At 46.1% G+C, this 16,662-nt stretch overlaps 1 protein-coding gene and 1 pseudogene across 4 annotated transcripts in view; one reads left to right on the top strand and one right to left on the bottom strand.

Annotated features, from left to right (window-relative positions):
- Window positions 1–16,662, bottom strand: part of LOC145720265 (uncharacterized) — a 92,042-nt pseudogene that overhangs the window by 68,239 nt on the left and 7,141 nt on the right. The gene's annotated exons all lie outside the window — the stretch shown is intronic.
- Window positions 1,355–16,662, top strand: part of IRF2 (interferon regulatory factor 2) — an 80,439-nt gene continuing 65,131 nt past the window's right edge. The window contains exon 1 of one of the 3 annotated variants that reach the window (XM_081807505.1): window positions 1,355–1,547. The gene's annotated coding sequence lies outside the window, so the exon portion shown is untranslated. Of the gene's footprint in view, window positions 1,548–1,898; window positions 1,949–2,759; window positions 3,039–16,662 lie in introns of those variants that run through there. The other 2 variants (XM_081807515.1, XM_081807499.1) reach the window with 2 other exon arrangements.

Genomic DNA, 16,662 nt, shown 5'->3' with positions numbered 1-16,662 from the left:
AGCTATGTTTTTAGAAGGGTTCACATGTAAATAGTTATGGCCTCCCAGGAAGGGTCTTTCCTGGTTGAGGTAGAGAAGCTTGGGAGAAGGCTGATTAAACTGCAGTTGGGGAAAGAAAGAGGGATAATTAGATGAGAATTGATACTGTTAAGGCAAAGGACCCAAAAGCGGTAGGTCTCAAATGAATCGTAGTAGTGTGAGCTAACACACCTTGAAGGTGACAGGTGCTGTAGTTGTAGTCTTGCATTTTATCATTTATCCCCGTTTCACAGCATTGAAAAATGAGGCCTTAGGTCATGCAACTTGACGGAGCATGCCCAGCTACTAAGTTAGAGAGGTCAAATCTGAATGCGGCTGAACGTGTCACAGTATGAAGCATCTCTCCTGGCCCGGCCACGACTAAGACATACGATTAAGACATCTTGAAGTAAAATTAACTCACACATGAACTCTTGCGCATCTCCTCCTGCAGGGAAGTAAGTTCTGTCGCACGGGCGGTAAGTCAGTCTCCAGTGTGCTGCTGTAGACCGACTAGGGGAAGGCCTTCCTTATCGCCCTCGCCCCCCAGACAGAGCGCCGGGTTGTGCCCGAGATGGTAGCAGCCCTCCAAATGGTTACACCCTCAGCTCCTGATGAGGGTTCAAGTAAGGTTAAGGTCGCAAGTCCTCGCCTGGCCCAGTTCTTGCATTAATATGGAAGAAATGCTGTCTTGCCCGTTCATCGTTCCTTTTATTCCTTGGAGGCGGGCATGCTACCAAGTGAGTTTTTAGCCACTCTGAAAACGGCGGGGCTAAACCCCACTTACACCTGCCCCACCAACTGGATGACAAGCGCCCCCTTTGCTCCCCCTGCCGCCCTCCTTCTCCTTCCTTCCTTGCTTCCCAGCCTTCAGGTAACCCTGACGATGGAGGCTCAGGTACCTGCTTTCCTCTCCCACCGCCGCTAGCTTCGGGCCTGAAACGAAGCTGGGGCCCGGTCGCCCCCATGCCCCTCCCACCCCCCCACCCCCGGGCCTCGGGCGTGTGCGCAGCGAGTGTGAGCGTCCCGGTGTGCCAACAACAGACTCACGAGCAGCCGCTTGTTGCTCCCGCTGCCGCGACGTGGGGAAGTGAAAATGAAATTGACTTTTCCGAGAAATGATGAAAGCGGCGCTGCCCGCCAATGAACAGCCGCGGCGAACTTCCGCACCTCCCGGCCGGGCCGCTCGCGCCCTCCCTCCGCCTCCACCTCCCGGTTGCACAAGCTTGAAACAAACACTGGGGAGGAAGGGCGGAGGGAGGAGGGCGGAGGGGGGAGGCGAGGGAGGGAGGGAGGGAGCCAGGCGGGGAGGAGGGCGGGGGGTGGGGGGATTTCCAGCCTCGGCTCTTCGCAGTTTCCTCTCCTTGTTTTGCTTTCGATCTGGACTGTTCTCAGGCAAGCCGGGGAGTAACTTTTAGTTTTGCTCCTGCGATTATTCAACTGACGGGCTTTCATTTCCATTTCACACACCCTAGCAACACTTAAACCTTGCGGAATTGTATTGGTAGTGTGAAAAAGCACACTGAGAGGTAACATTTTTCAAATAATAGTTGTGACTGTGCGTGTGTGTTTTTCTCGAGGGCATGTTTGTGAGGACTGGAGGGGATGTGTGTGTGCGCGCGTCCTGATGGTTTGACACAGTGTTTTGCAGACGGAGAATGCTGGGGTTCATAAATATTAATACCGATTTTTGGAGGAACAGTCGGCGCCCTTAGGGATCATCCGATTTTAGGGGAAGCAGGTTCTGCTCCTGTTGCCGCTGCTGCTGAGGCTGCGAGGAGGAGGAGGAGGAGGAGGAGGTGGAGGAGGAGGAGGAGGTAGAGAGGGAGGAGGAGGAGGTTGGTGGAGGTTTAATTTCACTTTTGGATTTGCAGATGCGGAGAGGTGGCTCCATGGACACAGACCTGCTCTGTGTGATTCTGCGCCCCAGGTGTTGTGTGTGTGGGCGCAGGTCCGCTGGAGTCGGGCCTCCTTTTAAAACAAAATTGTCGTGTGCGTGTGTGTGCGTGTTTGCAGACGCCGTCGCCACCAGATCCGAAGCAGGGCAGCGGGTCTTTCTCGGTGTCCGGCGGCGGCGCCTCTCTCCGGGCAGCCCCAGTGTGAATAAGCAGGAGTCCGCCGTCCGCCCGGCTGCCTGCGCCCCGCGCCCCGGCCGGGAGAGGCGCCTCGCGCCGCGGCGAGAGGAAACTTGGTGGGGCGCCCCGCAGCGGTCCCAGGGCTCGCCGGCCCGCGGGACCGGGGGAACGGCCGCGGGCGTCGGGTGCCAGCGGCCGGAGGCGGCGGGCGGGCTCCGAGCGGGGCTGGGGGCCGGGCCTGGCCGGCACGCCCGGCTTCCTGGAAGCTGGGCCGCTGCCGCCACCGCCGCTGCGGAGGGACGCCGCGTCCTCCTTCCCGCCGGCAGCGTCCGGCCCGGCCCCGGGGCTTTGTCACTGCACTTGTCCAGGCGCGCGGGGGGGCTCCGGCGGCGCGTCCCGGGAGGGCGCCGCGCGGAGGGGGTCATCCGCCCCGGCCGCGGCCTAGCGCCGGGCGCCGCCGGGTCCCCTCAGGCGCCCCCGGGCCGGCCTAGCGCGCTGGGCCTGACCCGCCTCGGCTACGGAGCGGGCGAGGTGGGGGCGGGGAGCCTCCGGGGACCGAGCGGCGCCCTGCTGGCAGGCGTGGGGGCGGGCGTCCCCTGGGGGTCCAGGGGCGCGGGCAGCGGCGGGGTGGGGACGCGAGTGCCCGCCCCGCGCCCTCCGACCCCGCTCTGGGCGCCGAGTGGCATTCGCCCGCCGGCCGAACGTGGTTGGTGCACAGCCGTGGCCGCCACTTCCTTTCCGCCTCGCCGGCCGGGCTCGCCCACCGAGCGCTGCCCGCCGCGGCCAATCGTGGCGCTCGCCCGCCTGCGGCCGCGCTCAGTGCCCCGGCCTGGGGCCGGTCCCCGAGAGGGGCTCGGGAAGCCTCCGCAAGTTCGGAGGGCCTCTGCATGTAACTACATCCCTTCGCCAGGACGCGCCGGCATCTGTCTTTGGCCCCAGGTCTCGGTACGTTTGCCGCCCTACCCCCTTGCCCTGTTGGAGGGGGAGAAGGGAAGGAGGCTGGCAGCCCGAGCCGGGCGCGGGGACAGTGTTCCGGGCGCCAGCTGAGGCGCCCGGGTCCGTGGGTGTAGGCAGAAGCCTTGGGCTTCAGCTGTAGGTGTGCCCCCTGGGGCCGGCACTCGGGGTGGCCACGGATTAGCGGCGCGGCGTTCACTGGTTTGCAACCGCGTAGGGGAGTGCTTGGAACTTGGGGACATTTTACCCTCTCCGTCCCTCTTCAGCCTCCGCCCTCCAGTGCGGGCGGCGGGTAGTGCTCCCCGTCCCTGGTTACGGAATAAGAAAACGCAGAGTCTTCCTACAGGAGGAAAAGTGCTGGCATTTGCCTTCTGCTACTGGCCTCCCTGTTGCCGTGACCGGGGCTGCTTTTGATGAATGGCTAGGGAGGGTGGAGGATAGTTACATTTCCTGTTGTGGATTTTCAGGAATCACCAAGGCTGCTGTCAAGCCTGCAGGCATTTATTAGTTTTCAGACCGATTGCAAATTGCATTGGAGCTTAGGAGCCTGCACTTTTTGGGGCTCGCAGGGCAGGTGCAGACAGGGGTCTGGTGACAGACTGAGCTCGAAAGGTGGATCGTCTTGATGTTAGATGCGCGCTCCCCTACCAGGACCTGGAGGGGGAGGGGATCCCTGTTTCATTTCAGGGGGGCACACAGATTCACGATTCTCTAGTTTTCCCAACGCCCCATCCTTCCTTTTTTGGAAGGGGAAGGGGTCGAAATAGAAACCTAAAAAATCCTGGAAAAACTTGTCTTTTCTAAGGAAACTTCGGAGATGGAATATTTAGAAATTAAACGGGCATTTCTGCGGGGTAACCTCGGAACGTCTATTGACTGATAGATGGCAAAGTCCGGAATTTCGCCGTAATTAGTGAATGATTATAATTTATAACTCAGCCTTTGTGTAAGAAGTTAGATTTGGCCTCTTGGATTCGGGAGTTCTGTTCTGTGATGATTTGTAATTGCTTCCTAATATTAAACATTTATATACTTCATCCTCAGCGAGTTGTCTTTTTTCTTTTGATCTTCACAAGCTGAAGATAATTTTGCATACTTCAGACTTATTTACCTGTAAAAATGTCATCGTAATCAAAAGTAAGAGTTTGTAGTTAAACTGGAAGCAAATTATGGCAAAGAAATGATTGTCCTAAGGTCCTGACAGCTCTATGAACCATGGCCCCACTTTTCTCTAACTCTGCCTCCTGAAGTACTTTATTAGGCAGATGTTCAATATACCAAAGCTAGTTAAGGCTGTTAAACTCACAACTAGTAGTGGAACATTCGAGACTTCAGATATTTAACTTTTGATGGGCATCCATTGCTTCATGTTTGCAAGGACACTGTCCTTTTATTCTTAGGATTATCGACTATGAGCTGTGTTGTTTCTAGAACGTTTTCACACAATTTCCTTTTGATAAAGAGCAGAACTCTAAATGGGGTATCTGGGACATGAGTCTGTTTTGTGCTTTATACCAAAGAGGGCGTAAAGCAGATGAAGGACCTTATTTATTCACTTAATAAATATTCCTGGGACATTCACTAGGCACCAGACACAGTGCTAGGCTCTGTGGGTTCAACTGGGAACAGGAAAACAACTTCCTTACCCTCTGGGGAAATTGTATTTTAGTGGGTCAGCTGATAATACACAACCGAAAGAGAAATAACAGTGATTACCCTTTTGGGGTTAGTTCTATGGAAGGTGATAATAGTACTTTAAGTGCCTATCTGGTAGGGTTGCTTTGGGGAACAGATGAGATCCTGTGTATGAAAGAAGGTTGTATAAGTTACAGCAATCTACAAATATGTAAGGCGTTAACTTTCAGAATTCTGTCATTTTTATTAATGTGAAAACGCCAGGAAATTGGGACTGTGGATTGAACACTGACTTTCTCTTACAGAATTTGCAGCAAAAAGGGATTTACTTCTGAGAGTATATGGATAATGGCAAGGAATTAAACACAGAATAGCTATTTTATGCAAAGCATCAAAGAATTTAACAGTGAAATATAATATTGTCAGTGAATTTTTTCCTGTCAGAAGAGAAGTTAGATGGTATCCATGGAGACCAAATGATATGGAAATAACAGTGATACCAATGTATTCCTTCTCTCTCTCCCTTTCTCTCTCTCTCTCTCTATATATAAACATCTTTTCAGGCTCCGTGTGCTTTAGTCTGAATTTTCTTTACCATTGCTTCATTATGTTTATTACAGGTATGCCCCTAGCTGATTTTAGTATTTTGCTATAACATCTTTAAGGAAATTCGGTTAACTTTAATTTATTGAATGCTTACTGTATGCCCAACACTACGTATGTGAAAATAAATATAATAAACAGTGTATTTTTCATAAAATATAACATCTAAAAGTACATAAAGTAATATATAAACAGAATGTAAATTGCTGTGAAGTGTCAGTTTTATTAATAATAAAATCAGTTCTTCTCTTCATCTGTATGGGATGCCAGGTTCTTCTCACATGGGATAGGAGGTCAGGGCTCTCTGATGTGTCCTGCTTTTGTCCTGAATGTGATCAATATTGGGTGCATAGTGTCTGCCCGAGGCAGGGTTGAGGGATGTCCCTTAAGGAAGTGGCTGGTGGGAATGGAAGTGAGGAAGTTTGAATAAATCTTGATTTTTCAACAAAGATTGATAGATTGTCTGTAGGTTCCAGATTTCAACGTGAAGCCAATATTTTGTGTAATATACCAAAGGAAATACACCAGCAGCAAACCCAGCCCCTGGGCACCTGATGCCAGGCCCTAGCCTGTCCCGAGGACTCCACCAGGCCCCGCGCACTCTATCCGCCCGCATTTTACCTTCAAGCCTCCTTTTTCAATGATTTTCCCCCTCACCAGCTCCATCTTTTGACAGACTGTCCCTGAAATAAATTGTGTTTAGTTAGGAAGACTCTGATGCCTGTTTTTACTATGAGAATTGCAGAAGACTTCTAGGCAGAACTCCCGATTGACCTGGGAGAAATAGCATCCTCAAATTTGGTTGATCTAATTCTGGCCCAAAGTAGAGAAACTTGACGTTTTAGATCCCGGGCAGCCTTTTTTTTAGATAAACTCATAGTCCCCTTAGGCCTTCTGAGTCTGAATCTAGCCCAGGACCCCTGCTGGCAGCAGGAACTTTGAGTTCTGCTGGGGATCCAGGGATCCCAGGATGTGAACCATTGTAGTAACCCAGGCAGTTATTTTATTGAATGAACACAAACATGTACCCTTCTATCTCTAATTTATTAAATACTTGTTGACAACCAGCTATGTTCAAGGCTCTGTGTAGTGCAAGGTGCATGAACTCAAGTGTCCAGAGACCCGGAGTTGACTTTCAGCGCTTTCATTAACTCTCCCAATCACTTCTCCTTTTGGCACCTTAGTTTTCACATCTGTAAAATGGGGCTGTGTGTAGGTCTGTTATCTGTGGGGTATGGGGCTCCTGCGTGTCTCAGCATCACCTGGGAGGGAAGGGGCTTTTAGAAGCCACAAGGAAATTTTAGATTTAAGACTATCTACAAGGCCTTCCTCTCCTTGATTCTTTTACCCAAAGAACCCCCACCCCCACCCTCATAGCAAGCCTCTGTTATCTACCAGGGCCTCCTGGATCCCTGTCCCTCAGATGTGTGGGCCAGAGCGAAGGCAGAGAACCACTGAATCAAGGATCTCTTCTCAGGGCCAGATCGTTTATTTTTTTATTGTCTCAGGCCATGCTATGCAGACCTGTTTTCCACATTTTATTTTGAGTAGGGAATCTGTGGTCACTCTCTGTTGGCTCTGTTCCTGTTGACCTTGCTTGTCATATGAAAGTGATACTAGTGTGATGATTGTGATCCTTTGAATTTTCCATTCTAAAGAGGCAAGAAGGACTTTGTTTTGTGGGTATGTCTCTTGGTCTAGGAAGGCCATCAAGAGTTATGGGTTTGTTTTTTGTTTGTTTCTGTTTCAGTTCATATTCCCCTTTATCAATGTAGTATTCAGCTCCAATAAACAAGAGAAAACTGGAGTCAAGCATCATCCCCATTTTTATGGAAAATAAAGCTTGTGCAATTCTTTCTGATGAGGGATTCTGAGCATGTTTATCTCAAGGGCAAGGCCAATGTCGTTCAACAAAATATCTTAATTTAGGATTTTGTGTGATAAAGTTCTGTCTAATTTTCATTAAACCAATATTTTTGGGAGTTAAGTACTTGCTATATAATTTTCATAAATAATTTCTCTTCAGGCATACTTAGCAATCTTTTGCTATACTTGCACACCCAGTGTGATGGAAGGAAAGATGAGCTTCCAATTTAATTTGTTCTTATTGAGCTTATAAATGTCAGGTTTGTGTAGGATCTAAAGAAATGTTTTATAGATAGAATACACTGTCCTGGCCCCATAATCTTAGAATCCTACGGACTTTCCCATTTCATGAGGTTGACATTTTGACTGAGAAGAGACTGCATACAAATTGCTTTTTTTCAAGTAATATCTAATGTGTTACTTTTGAAGAGAGCTTTTTTGTTCTCCTTACCCTAGAATTATTGAACAGGATGAGAAGAATTATAGTGGTGAGAAGAGTGTCCTAACACCTGGATAGGGTGTTAGTGGGTCCGTGGATGGGTGGGATAAGAGTGGGAGGGCATTGGAAGGTGACACTTTTGGGGGGTGAAATGATGAAAAGAGAGTAAGGCATAGGGTGGAATAGTGCCTACTGAATTCTGGAGTGGGAGGGAGAGAAAAGAGGGAATCAGGCAGGTGGATTTTCTGTCTCATTAACAAATACCACTGAAGGAATTTCGGGGTGGCAGGGAGCAAGTTGGTAGTTAACTGATAACTCAAGGTCAAGATGAAATACTAGAGGACCCCCCATGTCCAACTTTGGAATTAAGCCTTTTTATCCTGCTGGAGGTAAAGTCTGATGGGAAAACCACTAGGCATCAGCCAGCTTTAGGCAAGTGAACAGGAGGTTGTGGGTAGTTATCCCTTAAGCATGGTTGAAGCCTTTCGAGGTAGGCGTGCTGGGGCTGGAGCAGATGGAGGAATTGCTGCCCCGACTTGAGGCCTCAGACTTGATCCAGAATTGCCTTTGGAGGCAACCATGGGCTCCGAAAGGAAGATACATGGTGATACAAATTTTTAGAAATATTGTAATCGCTCTCTTAGACCCATGCTGGTCTTCCTCTTAGACCCACGCAGGTCTTCCTCTTAGACCCACGCTGGTCCTCCGGGCCGCTTTTTTCTTTTTGTCAGGTTGTAGGGGGTGACTAGGAATCAGGAAAGCAGAATGGGCTGATTCCGTGTTCCCCTAAAGAACAGGTGGCAAAGTTAAGGCTGAGCCCCACATGCCATCACTGGGTCCCACAGGTCATTGATGGTGAAACTAGTTGGGATTGTATGTTGAAAGAAACCTTCTGGGGTGCAATTTGGTGTTATAGACTCAAAGTCTTAAAAATGTTAAACTCTCAGTCCCAGTAATCCCACTTGTAGGAACGTACTCATGTGAAATAACCAGAGATGGGACAAGGATTTATTTGTGAGGATGTTTATCGAATTAGCTTTTGTTATAGTGAAAATTTGGAAACAATCTAAATACCCACAATGGGAATACATGTAAATGAACTCTGGCACATCCAGATGATGAGGATGGATAGCTGATAAAATTCATGTTTTTGCATTTAATGATGGAAAAGTGCTTGTGATGTATGTTGAGTGGAGGAAAAGAGATACTTAATTGTGACCTTAATTTTATTTTAGAAGTGCGTGTATTCGCATATACATCATTAAAGAAAAAACTGGCAGAAAACATTTGAATGGTGGGATCGAGGGTGTTTGGCTTTCCCCCACCCCTCTTGAAACACTTGGATTTCCATATTAATATAGCAGTACAATTGTTTTTATAACCAGAAAAATATTCTCAAGATAACTCTGAAGTGTTCCCTCTGGCCTTACCTTGATAAATATTAAGATCAGGACATTGCTGAGGAGGATGCTATACGTGGATGTGGCTTTTTTTTTTTTTTTTTAAGTAGGCTCCACACCCAAGCATGGAACCCAACGCAGGGCTTGAACTCACGACCCTGAGCCCAAGACCTGAGCTGAAATCAAGAGTCAGATGCTTAACTGACTGAGCCACCCAGAGACCCTTGGATGTGGCCATTTTTGAGCTCTTTCTGCCTTGATGTATGGAGCCAGGCTCTAGAATCTGGGCTTTCCCAGCTAATGCTGAGAGATGCCCTTGTCCCGATTCAGCTACTTGAAGCTACTGAGATTGAGGGCTCCTTGGTGAGGGTGGGACACACTGTTTTGTCAAAAACTGTGTGTGGGTGGTCACAAATGTTACCCCACTTCACAGATACCTCCTTTATGTATGTGAAACCACAGAAATAAGACACTGGGGTAGGAGAAAAGAGTTCTTTATCGATCATCAGGGCCAGGTGAGCAGCCAGAGTGATGTTGCAGCAGTGGGCACCCATTCCCAGACCCTCAGGTGATGCTGTGAAAACAGGTGGAACATGGGTGTGGGCTACGCTCTGTAGACAACATCGAGCAACCCAAGGGAGAAACAGAGAAGGAAAAAAAAACACAAACAAACCCATCTTTGCTCCTGTGAGAGTGGATGGAAAGGATTCAGGGTTCTCATCCCAAACTTTTGGAACATAAGGCTTTTTCTAGAAGTATTCTTAAGATTTGGGCTTCATGGCTTTTGAAATGTCCATGCTTAGAGACAGGTCATCCTGGCGCCCTGGGAGCTTAACCCAGGGACCTAGTCACGGCTGTAACCGGATGGCCCCCTGGAGCAGATAAGAGTAAAATTATCCTCTTGGATCAGAGCAATTAATTTAGACAAATGGCTACAGATCCAATTCTCATGGCACAGTGAAGAATAAAATGTTTCTAGGGGAAGTGAATGCAGACATGTCCTATCTTTATGTCATATACATTCTCTATATTGCATACATTCCTGGGTCTCGGGTGGTTAGAGTGTCTCATAGGAACACTGAGGAATCCAGCGAAGTTTTATTTCTTCACACAGCCTTTACTGAAGAATGACTTAGTGTGACTCCATCAGAGTGTGGCCTAAGATTTTTCACAACTGCAGAAACCTCCAAATCCCTGATTTGTATCTGAAAAAAAAATTTAGAATAGTTTTGATCCCTTTGTAGATCCTGGAGACATTTTTGGATTGTTATGAGCTAGTATTGGATATAACCAGAGGCAGAGGCAGAGTACCAAAGCATAGCTTTAAAAAAAAAATACTGATTAGGACAACACTGTCCAATACAAATAAAACATGAGCCGCATGCATAATCTTTAATTTTCTAGTAGCCACATTAGGAAAGTAAAAAGAAAGCAGAAAAATTAATTTTAATATTTTATATAGCTCAGTATGTCCAAAATATTATCATTTCAACATGTGATTCATATGAAAATACTGATGAGGTCATTTATGTTCCTTTTTCATACCGAATCTTCAAGATCCAATGTGTCTTTTATGCCTGGAGCACATCTGAATTCAGCCTGGCCACATTTTCGAGAGTGTAATGGCCACAGATGGCTGCCATGTTAGGTGTGGTCCAGGATTAGGATATGAAGAGAAATATGGGGAAAAGTTGTCATCTGAGGACTGAATCTGAGGGAAAGCAGATTTGAGCGGTCATTTCGGTGATGCGGTCGTTCGGTGGTAACTGCATGCCCCACCCCACCTCCCCAGACAAACCCCACCTTGATCTCTTCAGCCGAAGATACCAAAGTGCTCTGGATTTCTTTAGAAGCAACACACTGCATGTGCCATTCCTTTGGTGATCAGCCTCAAACATCTTTAACCTTTTCTGGCTCTTTGAACTGTTAAGAAAATTGTCGATTCCTTGGGTTTTTCCATTTATAACACCTACACGGCAAGTGATTTGTGAGCTAGGCTGGTGTTGTATTCCTTTGCATTCCCCACCAGTACTTGATAAGCAGTAAGAACTAGATAAATATTTGTTGATTTGATTTTCAGCCCTGAAGCAAAGTTTAGCTCAGAAGGCTGAATTCCAGTTCAGGATGGATGGCACAGATCTGTGTTGGGTTAGAAACCGAATGGTATATGTATTGGGCACATAAACATTGAGATTTGTCGCTTTGTGTTAGGATTTGTCATTTTGTATTAGGGGTTCAACATCCAGAAGGGGAAAAATTGTTTTTTTTTTCTTCTCCGTTGTACCTAGGACTTTAAAACAATCTTACCAGCCCCTTTCTTTGACATTTAAGTTCCCGTGAGTATACGAATACTTCCCTGTACATATAAATAAGCTATAGTTACCAATACACTGGAGATATGTATTTGGGAGCTGCTACTTTCTTGGTGGGTTAGTTATTGACAATAACTTTATTATTAAGAAACACTTAGCCATAACGTATAAGCAGTGAAAGTCTTTTAAAAGCAAGTACAATATTTTACAGTTGCTTTGTTCCCTCTGAGTATAATTGTTGGGTTGAAGCAACAGACTTCTCTACAGAGCCAAGGCAATTTATTTTTACTGAAGCCTACCTAAGAACTGCTTAGGTAGCTTTTCTCCGCGAGATTAAATACGACCTTCACTGAATCATGTTAGCAGGGCCAGCAGCTAGAAAAATAAAGACTAAACCAAACCTTCAGCATAGAAATTCCCAGCTGCTCAGTGGGTCAGAGCTTTCCTGATTGCTTTCTACCAATGAAAACACTGCAGATTAGTTTTAAGTGAATTCTAGCAGGTTTGGGGATTTGCAACTGACAGAAGAACAGGAAAGTATAATCTCACTTTAAAATAGTAATCCTAAAGGTAAATCTTTATTGACTCTTTTTGGGGAATGTTGGGATTTTGTTCATATAGGAAAACTTAACTCCTGTGCACTGTTTAGCTGACCTTGGAAGGTAAGGCCCTCAGGGTAGAATGGAGACAGAGGAGTCGGACATGAGGCTCTTGCCCCAAAAGGACACTAAGGGCTTGTGTGGTGTTCTGGGTATTCCCAGGGACCAACACAGATGGCATTGCTCCCCTTTCTTCTCTCGGTTATAAAATGAAAGTAGAAATGGGGGAGCCTGCCAAGGACGCCCCAGTAAGGAATGTAGATAGATGAACTGCATTTCCACTTCTGGGTGTGGTCATACTGGTGAGTCGAGAAGTCAGGATGAATTTACAATATTGTTGGGGAGGATTTGCCTCTCTTACAGGTGCTTTTCATACATTAAGACTTAAAAATATGTATTTTTTAAATTTCTTTAAAGTCAGGTTGCAATTTGGGTTGAGTCATTCAACTGGAACAGTGGACTGTTTTGATCATTCATTCATTCAGTTAGGTATTTCCCAGGTATTTATTTAGTGCTAACTATATGGAGAGGGAGGTACAAAAAGGTAAAAAGGTAGGGCGCCTGGGTGGCTCAGATGGTTAAGCGTCTGTCTGCCACCGGCTTAGGTCATGATCCCAGAGTCCTGGGATCGAGTCCCGCATCGGGCTCCCTGCTAGGCGGGGAGCCTCCTTCTCCCTTGCCTCTGCCTCTCTCTCTCTCTCTCTGACTTTCATGAATAAATAAATAAAACATTTAAAAAAAAAGGTAAAAAGGTATTAAGCTTGGATTTGAGTTAGCGAGGTAGAGGATCTGCGCTCCTAGCTACAAGGATAGGACTGCAAGGATATCACTAATTTGAACGGCTACGTAAAACAGAATCGAGCCGTTGGGCAGGTAAGACCCCCGTTCCAGAAGTGCTGTTAGATAAGGGTGAATCCCCTCTAGAGGTCTTCATGGGCCACATGGCCTTGTCTCAGAGCGTACGGGAAACAAGAGTACTAATAAGACACCTTTTTGGCTGGGTGTATACATTTTAATTCCTAAAAGACAGATTCTTAATAAATTATATGATAGGCATCAAACAACCTACTGCTTTGCCGTCGCCGTTGTTTCTCTACAGTTCTTCCACACTTAGTTTGACATGTAGAATTCAACTGTTGCTTGGTATCTTTTATCATTCAGGAAAACCATGTGGGTAAGTCCTGATCGTTATCTCTGCTCTCGACTTCCCTTTCCCTCAAGGTAGGCACTGTAACTAGCAGAGCTGCTAATAAATTTTACTGCTTCCTTCCCTCCCCAGACGTTGGTGCTGGGAGAAGCTGCCCTTTGCCTGTCCAGGAGAGGCTCCCTCCCAACTTGGTTCGAGGTATCATCATCATGAACAGGAAATTGGCCCTTACTTAATTTTTGAAAATCCTCATTTTCCCTCCCTTCCCTCTTTTTCTCTCGTTCTTTGTGTGCGCGCGCATGCGCCCATATGCGTGCACACGTGCATTTGGCTAGTGAATACTTCAAGTTGCCTGGAATCAAAGAATAACTCGTTCTTTATGCGTCTGCGTGGGTGCCTGCACGCATGCGCACATATTTGGCTAGCGAATACTCAAGATGCCTGGAATCAAAGAATAACTCGTTGTTTGTGCGCGCGCGTGTGTGTGTGCGGTGTGTGCATGCGCACATATTTGGTTAGTGCATACTTCAAGTTGCCTGGAATCAAATGACTATCATCCATAACAGGATTGAAGGAAAGAGTGGAAGTAGCAATGAATTCATCAGTGCCTGTCTGCTTTTTTTTTTTTTTATTGTGGTAAAAGTTACATGACATAAAATTTACCATTATAAACATCTTTAAGTGCATAATCTGGTGGCGTTAAGTGCTTTGACAATGCTGTGCATCCATCACCGCTCTCCACCCCAGAACGGACTTATCATGTCAAACAGAAACAATGTACCTACTAAACCATAACCCCGCTGCCCTCAACCCCTGGCAACAACGGTTCTGCTGTCTATGAACTTGGATTATGCTAGCTACCTCATGTAAGTGGAACCATACAATAATTGTACCTTTGTGTCTGTTTTTTTTTTCACTTTGCAGAACGCTTTCAAGGTTCATCTCGGTTGTACCAAGTGCCAGAACTTCATTCCTTTTTAAGCCTGAATAATATTCCCCCATTTTGTTCATCCATGCACCTGTTGATGGTCACTCGGGTTATTATGACCATCTAGCTATTGTGAAGAGTGCTGCTGTGATCGTTGGTCTACAGACTAGCACTTTGAGTTCCTGCTTCCCATTCTTCCATTCCCCGGATCATATAATTCCATGTTTTAAAATTTTGAGAAACTACCAAACTTTCCCATGGTGGCTACACCATTTTGCATCCTTCTAGGAATGCGAGAAAGTTCCAGTTTCTCCACATCCTGGCTGACATTTGTTATTTTCTGCTTTTCAGGGTTTTTGTTTGTTTGTTTGTTTGTTTTGATACTAGTCCTCCTAATGGGTGTGAAGTAGTATCTCTTCGTGCTTTTTTTTAAAGATTTTATTTATTTATTTGAGAGAGACAGAGAGCACGAATGGTAGGGAGGGGCAGAGGGAGAGGGAGAAGCAGGCTCCCCACTGAGCAGGGAGTCCCGGGCCTCGATCCCACATAACCTGAGCCAAAGGCAGATGCTTACCTACTTAACCGACTGAGCTGCCCAGGCACCCCTCTCATTGTGCTTTTGATTTGCGTTTCTCTAATAGCTGGTGATGTTCTTGGCCATTTGTATATTTCCTTTGGAGAAATGTCTATTCAAATCTTTTGCCCATTTTTGATTTGATTATTTGGTTGTTTTTGTTGCTGAGTTATAGGATTATGTCATTCTTTTCTGTGGGTTCCATAATGATGTGTTAGATGGTCTGAAAAGCTAACAATGATCCCCCCCTCATATGGTATGCGTAGCATGTGGCACAAAATCATTTATAACATTTTGCGATGTAAAGTTGATAAAGCGCACGTTGAGGAATTAAGTTACATTGCATAAGTAAATCAGGGTGGATTGGTAAACAGGGGATCAGATAAAAGTATTTAATCTTCTCATAGAATACTAGAATTGGAAGTTTCCTTAGAGATTATAGTCTGCTGCTTCAGTTTTTTAGCTGGAGACATCAAATGACCTGCCCAGGATCTTGTGGCCAGATGACGTACTCAGTATGTTGTGTTGAACTCTGTAGTAAAGAATTAACTTTTTTTGGTGTTGTGTTTTGAATTTTAAAATTTCTGGTACGAGGAAACACGTAGCAGTGCTTGAATACGGTAATGAATTAATTTGTAGTGGGCTGTTCATGCTGTGCTACTGAAAAAGACCCTCAGGTTCATCACCATGGTGGAATTAGGATAAAAGTGAGTAAAAGCAGCTTTAGAATAACACTTGGGGCATGAGCATTTAAACAGAATACATCTAGTAATGGCTTAATACTACTACTTGCGTGGATGAAAAAAAATTTATTGCTGTAATAACAGATCTGTAAAGTAAAATGAAAGCATTTGTGTATTTATTGTGAATTATCGACTAAATGAGGAACCGTTTATTTGTTCTTATGCAAGCTATAGGAGATGAGGAAATTCAGTGAAATCTCACAAATGTACAGCAGCAAATTTACTCTTGGTTTACTTTTATGTCGTGCTCAGATTTTTCATTTCACTTGCTCCTTTTGCAGAGTTGGTCTTTATTAAATCATACAGCCTGGCAAGATAACATATGGATTATAACTAAGAGCGAGTTGTGTCTAATTGGGAAGAAGATACATAATGTCTCTGACATATGGTGGAGGGAGGGAAATTTATATTCCCTTCAGGTTGGGGGCCCAGGCTTTCAAAAGAGTCCTCAAAATTTACCTCAAGGACTAGGAAAACAAATATGATCCTGATGAAATGAAGTTGAAGACTCCTTTCTGCAAGCACACATTTTAAATGAAACTCTCAGGAGAATTAATTCCTTCAACACACCTTTTTGAATGGTGTGTGTGAAGCCTGGTGCTTATGGAGACGTAAAGTTGACAATTTCATGTTCTCAAAGAGCTTATCATTTACTCAGAGAGACAGGTGATAGAAAACCATCTGTCGTAACAAAAAGAATGAAATGTATGCTTAATAAAAGCACAGCAAGCCAAAGGATCTGTGTCTTTACCCAGAGAAATGGGGGTGTGCTTCACCATGGACTTCGCACCTGCCACAGGAGGACGGTCGTAGCCATTGGTGGCAAATGGGCGAGCAGGGCGTCTTTGGTTGAGAGAACAGTCAGAGCAAAGAAAAGACGGGCTGAAGATTCCTTCCACTCTTGGCGCGTGGAGAGTTGTCAGGTGGGGCAGGAGCAGATGGATCACGGGAGTGACCGGGTTGGTCCGGGGAATCACAGCTACCTTAAGGCATGTGCCAGTAAGGAAAGGCTCTGTTTTGAGCATAGAGCAAGTTTTCGGGGGGTGGGGGGCGGGGTGATGGTGGTGCTTGGGGATTTGGAACATTGTCCCCTTACGTTTTAGAGAGTGCTAGATGATGACTGTTGGCCAGGTGTGGCAGGGCTGTGAGCCTGCCACATTTGAGAGGAGGTGGAAGGGGGTGTGCGTTCGTCATTTCTACGCATGATGGGCATTGCAGAAAGGACCGGATTGTGCTTTTGATGAGAACCAGGCCTGCCTTTGAGGTGCTTTCATAGGTTCCCAAGAGGAAGTAATGCACAGGTATAAAAATATTTTTTTGTGCTTTCTTTTGTTTGCTTTGATCTGGTTTATAAAGAGAGTGAAGTGAT

This window comes from Leptonychotes weddellii, chromosome 2, assembly GCF_054177405.1.
Source record: "Leptonychotes weddellii isolate Sample4059 chromosome 2, ASM5417740v2, whole genome shotgun sequence".
Lineage (NCBI taxonomy): Eukaryota > Metazoa > Chordata > Mammalia > Carnivora > Phocidae > Leptonychotes > Leptonychotes weddellii.
This window is presented reverse-complemented; position numbering and strand designations above follow the sequence as displayed.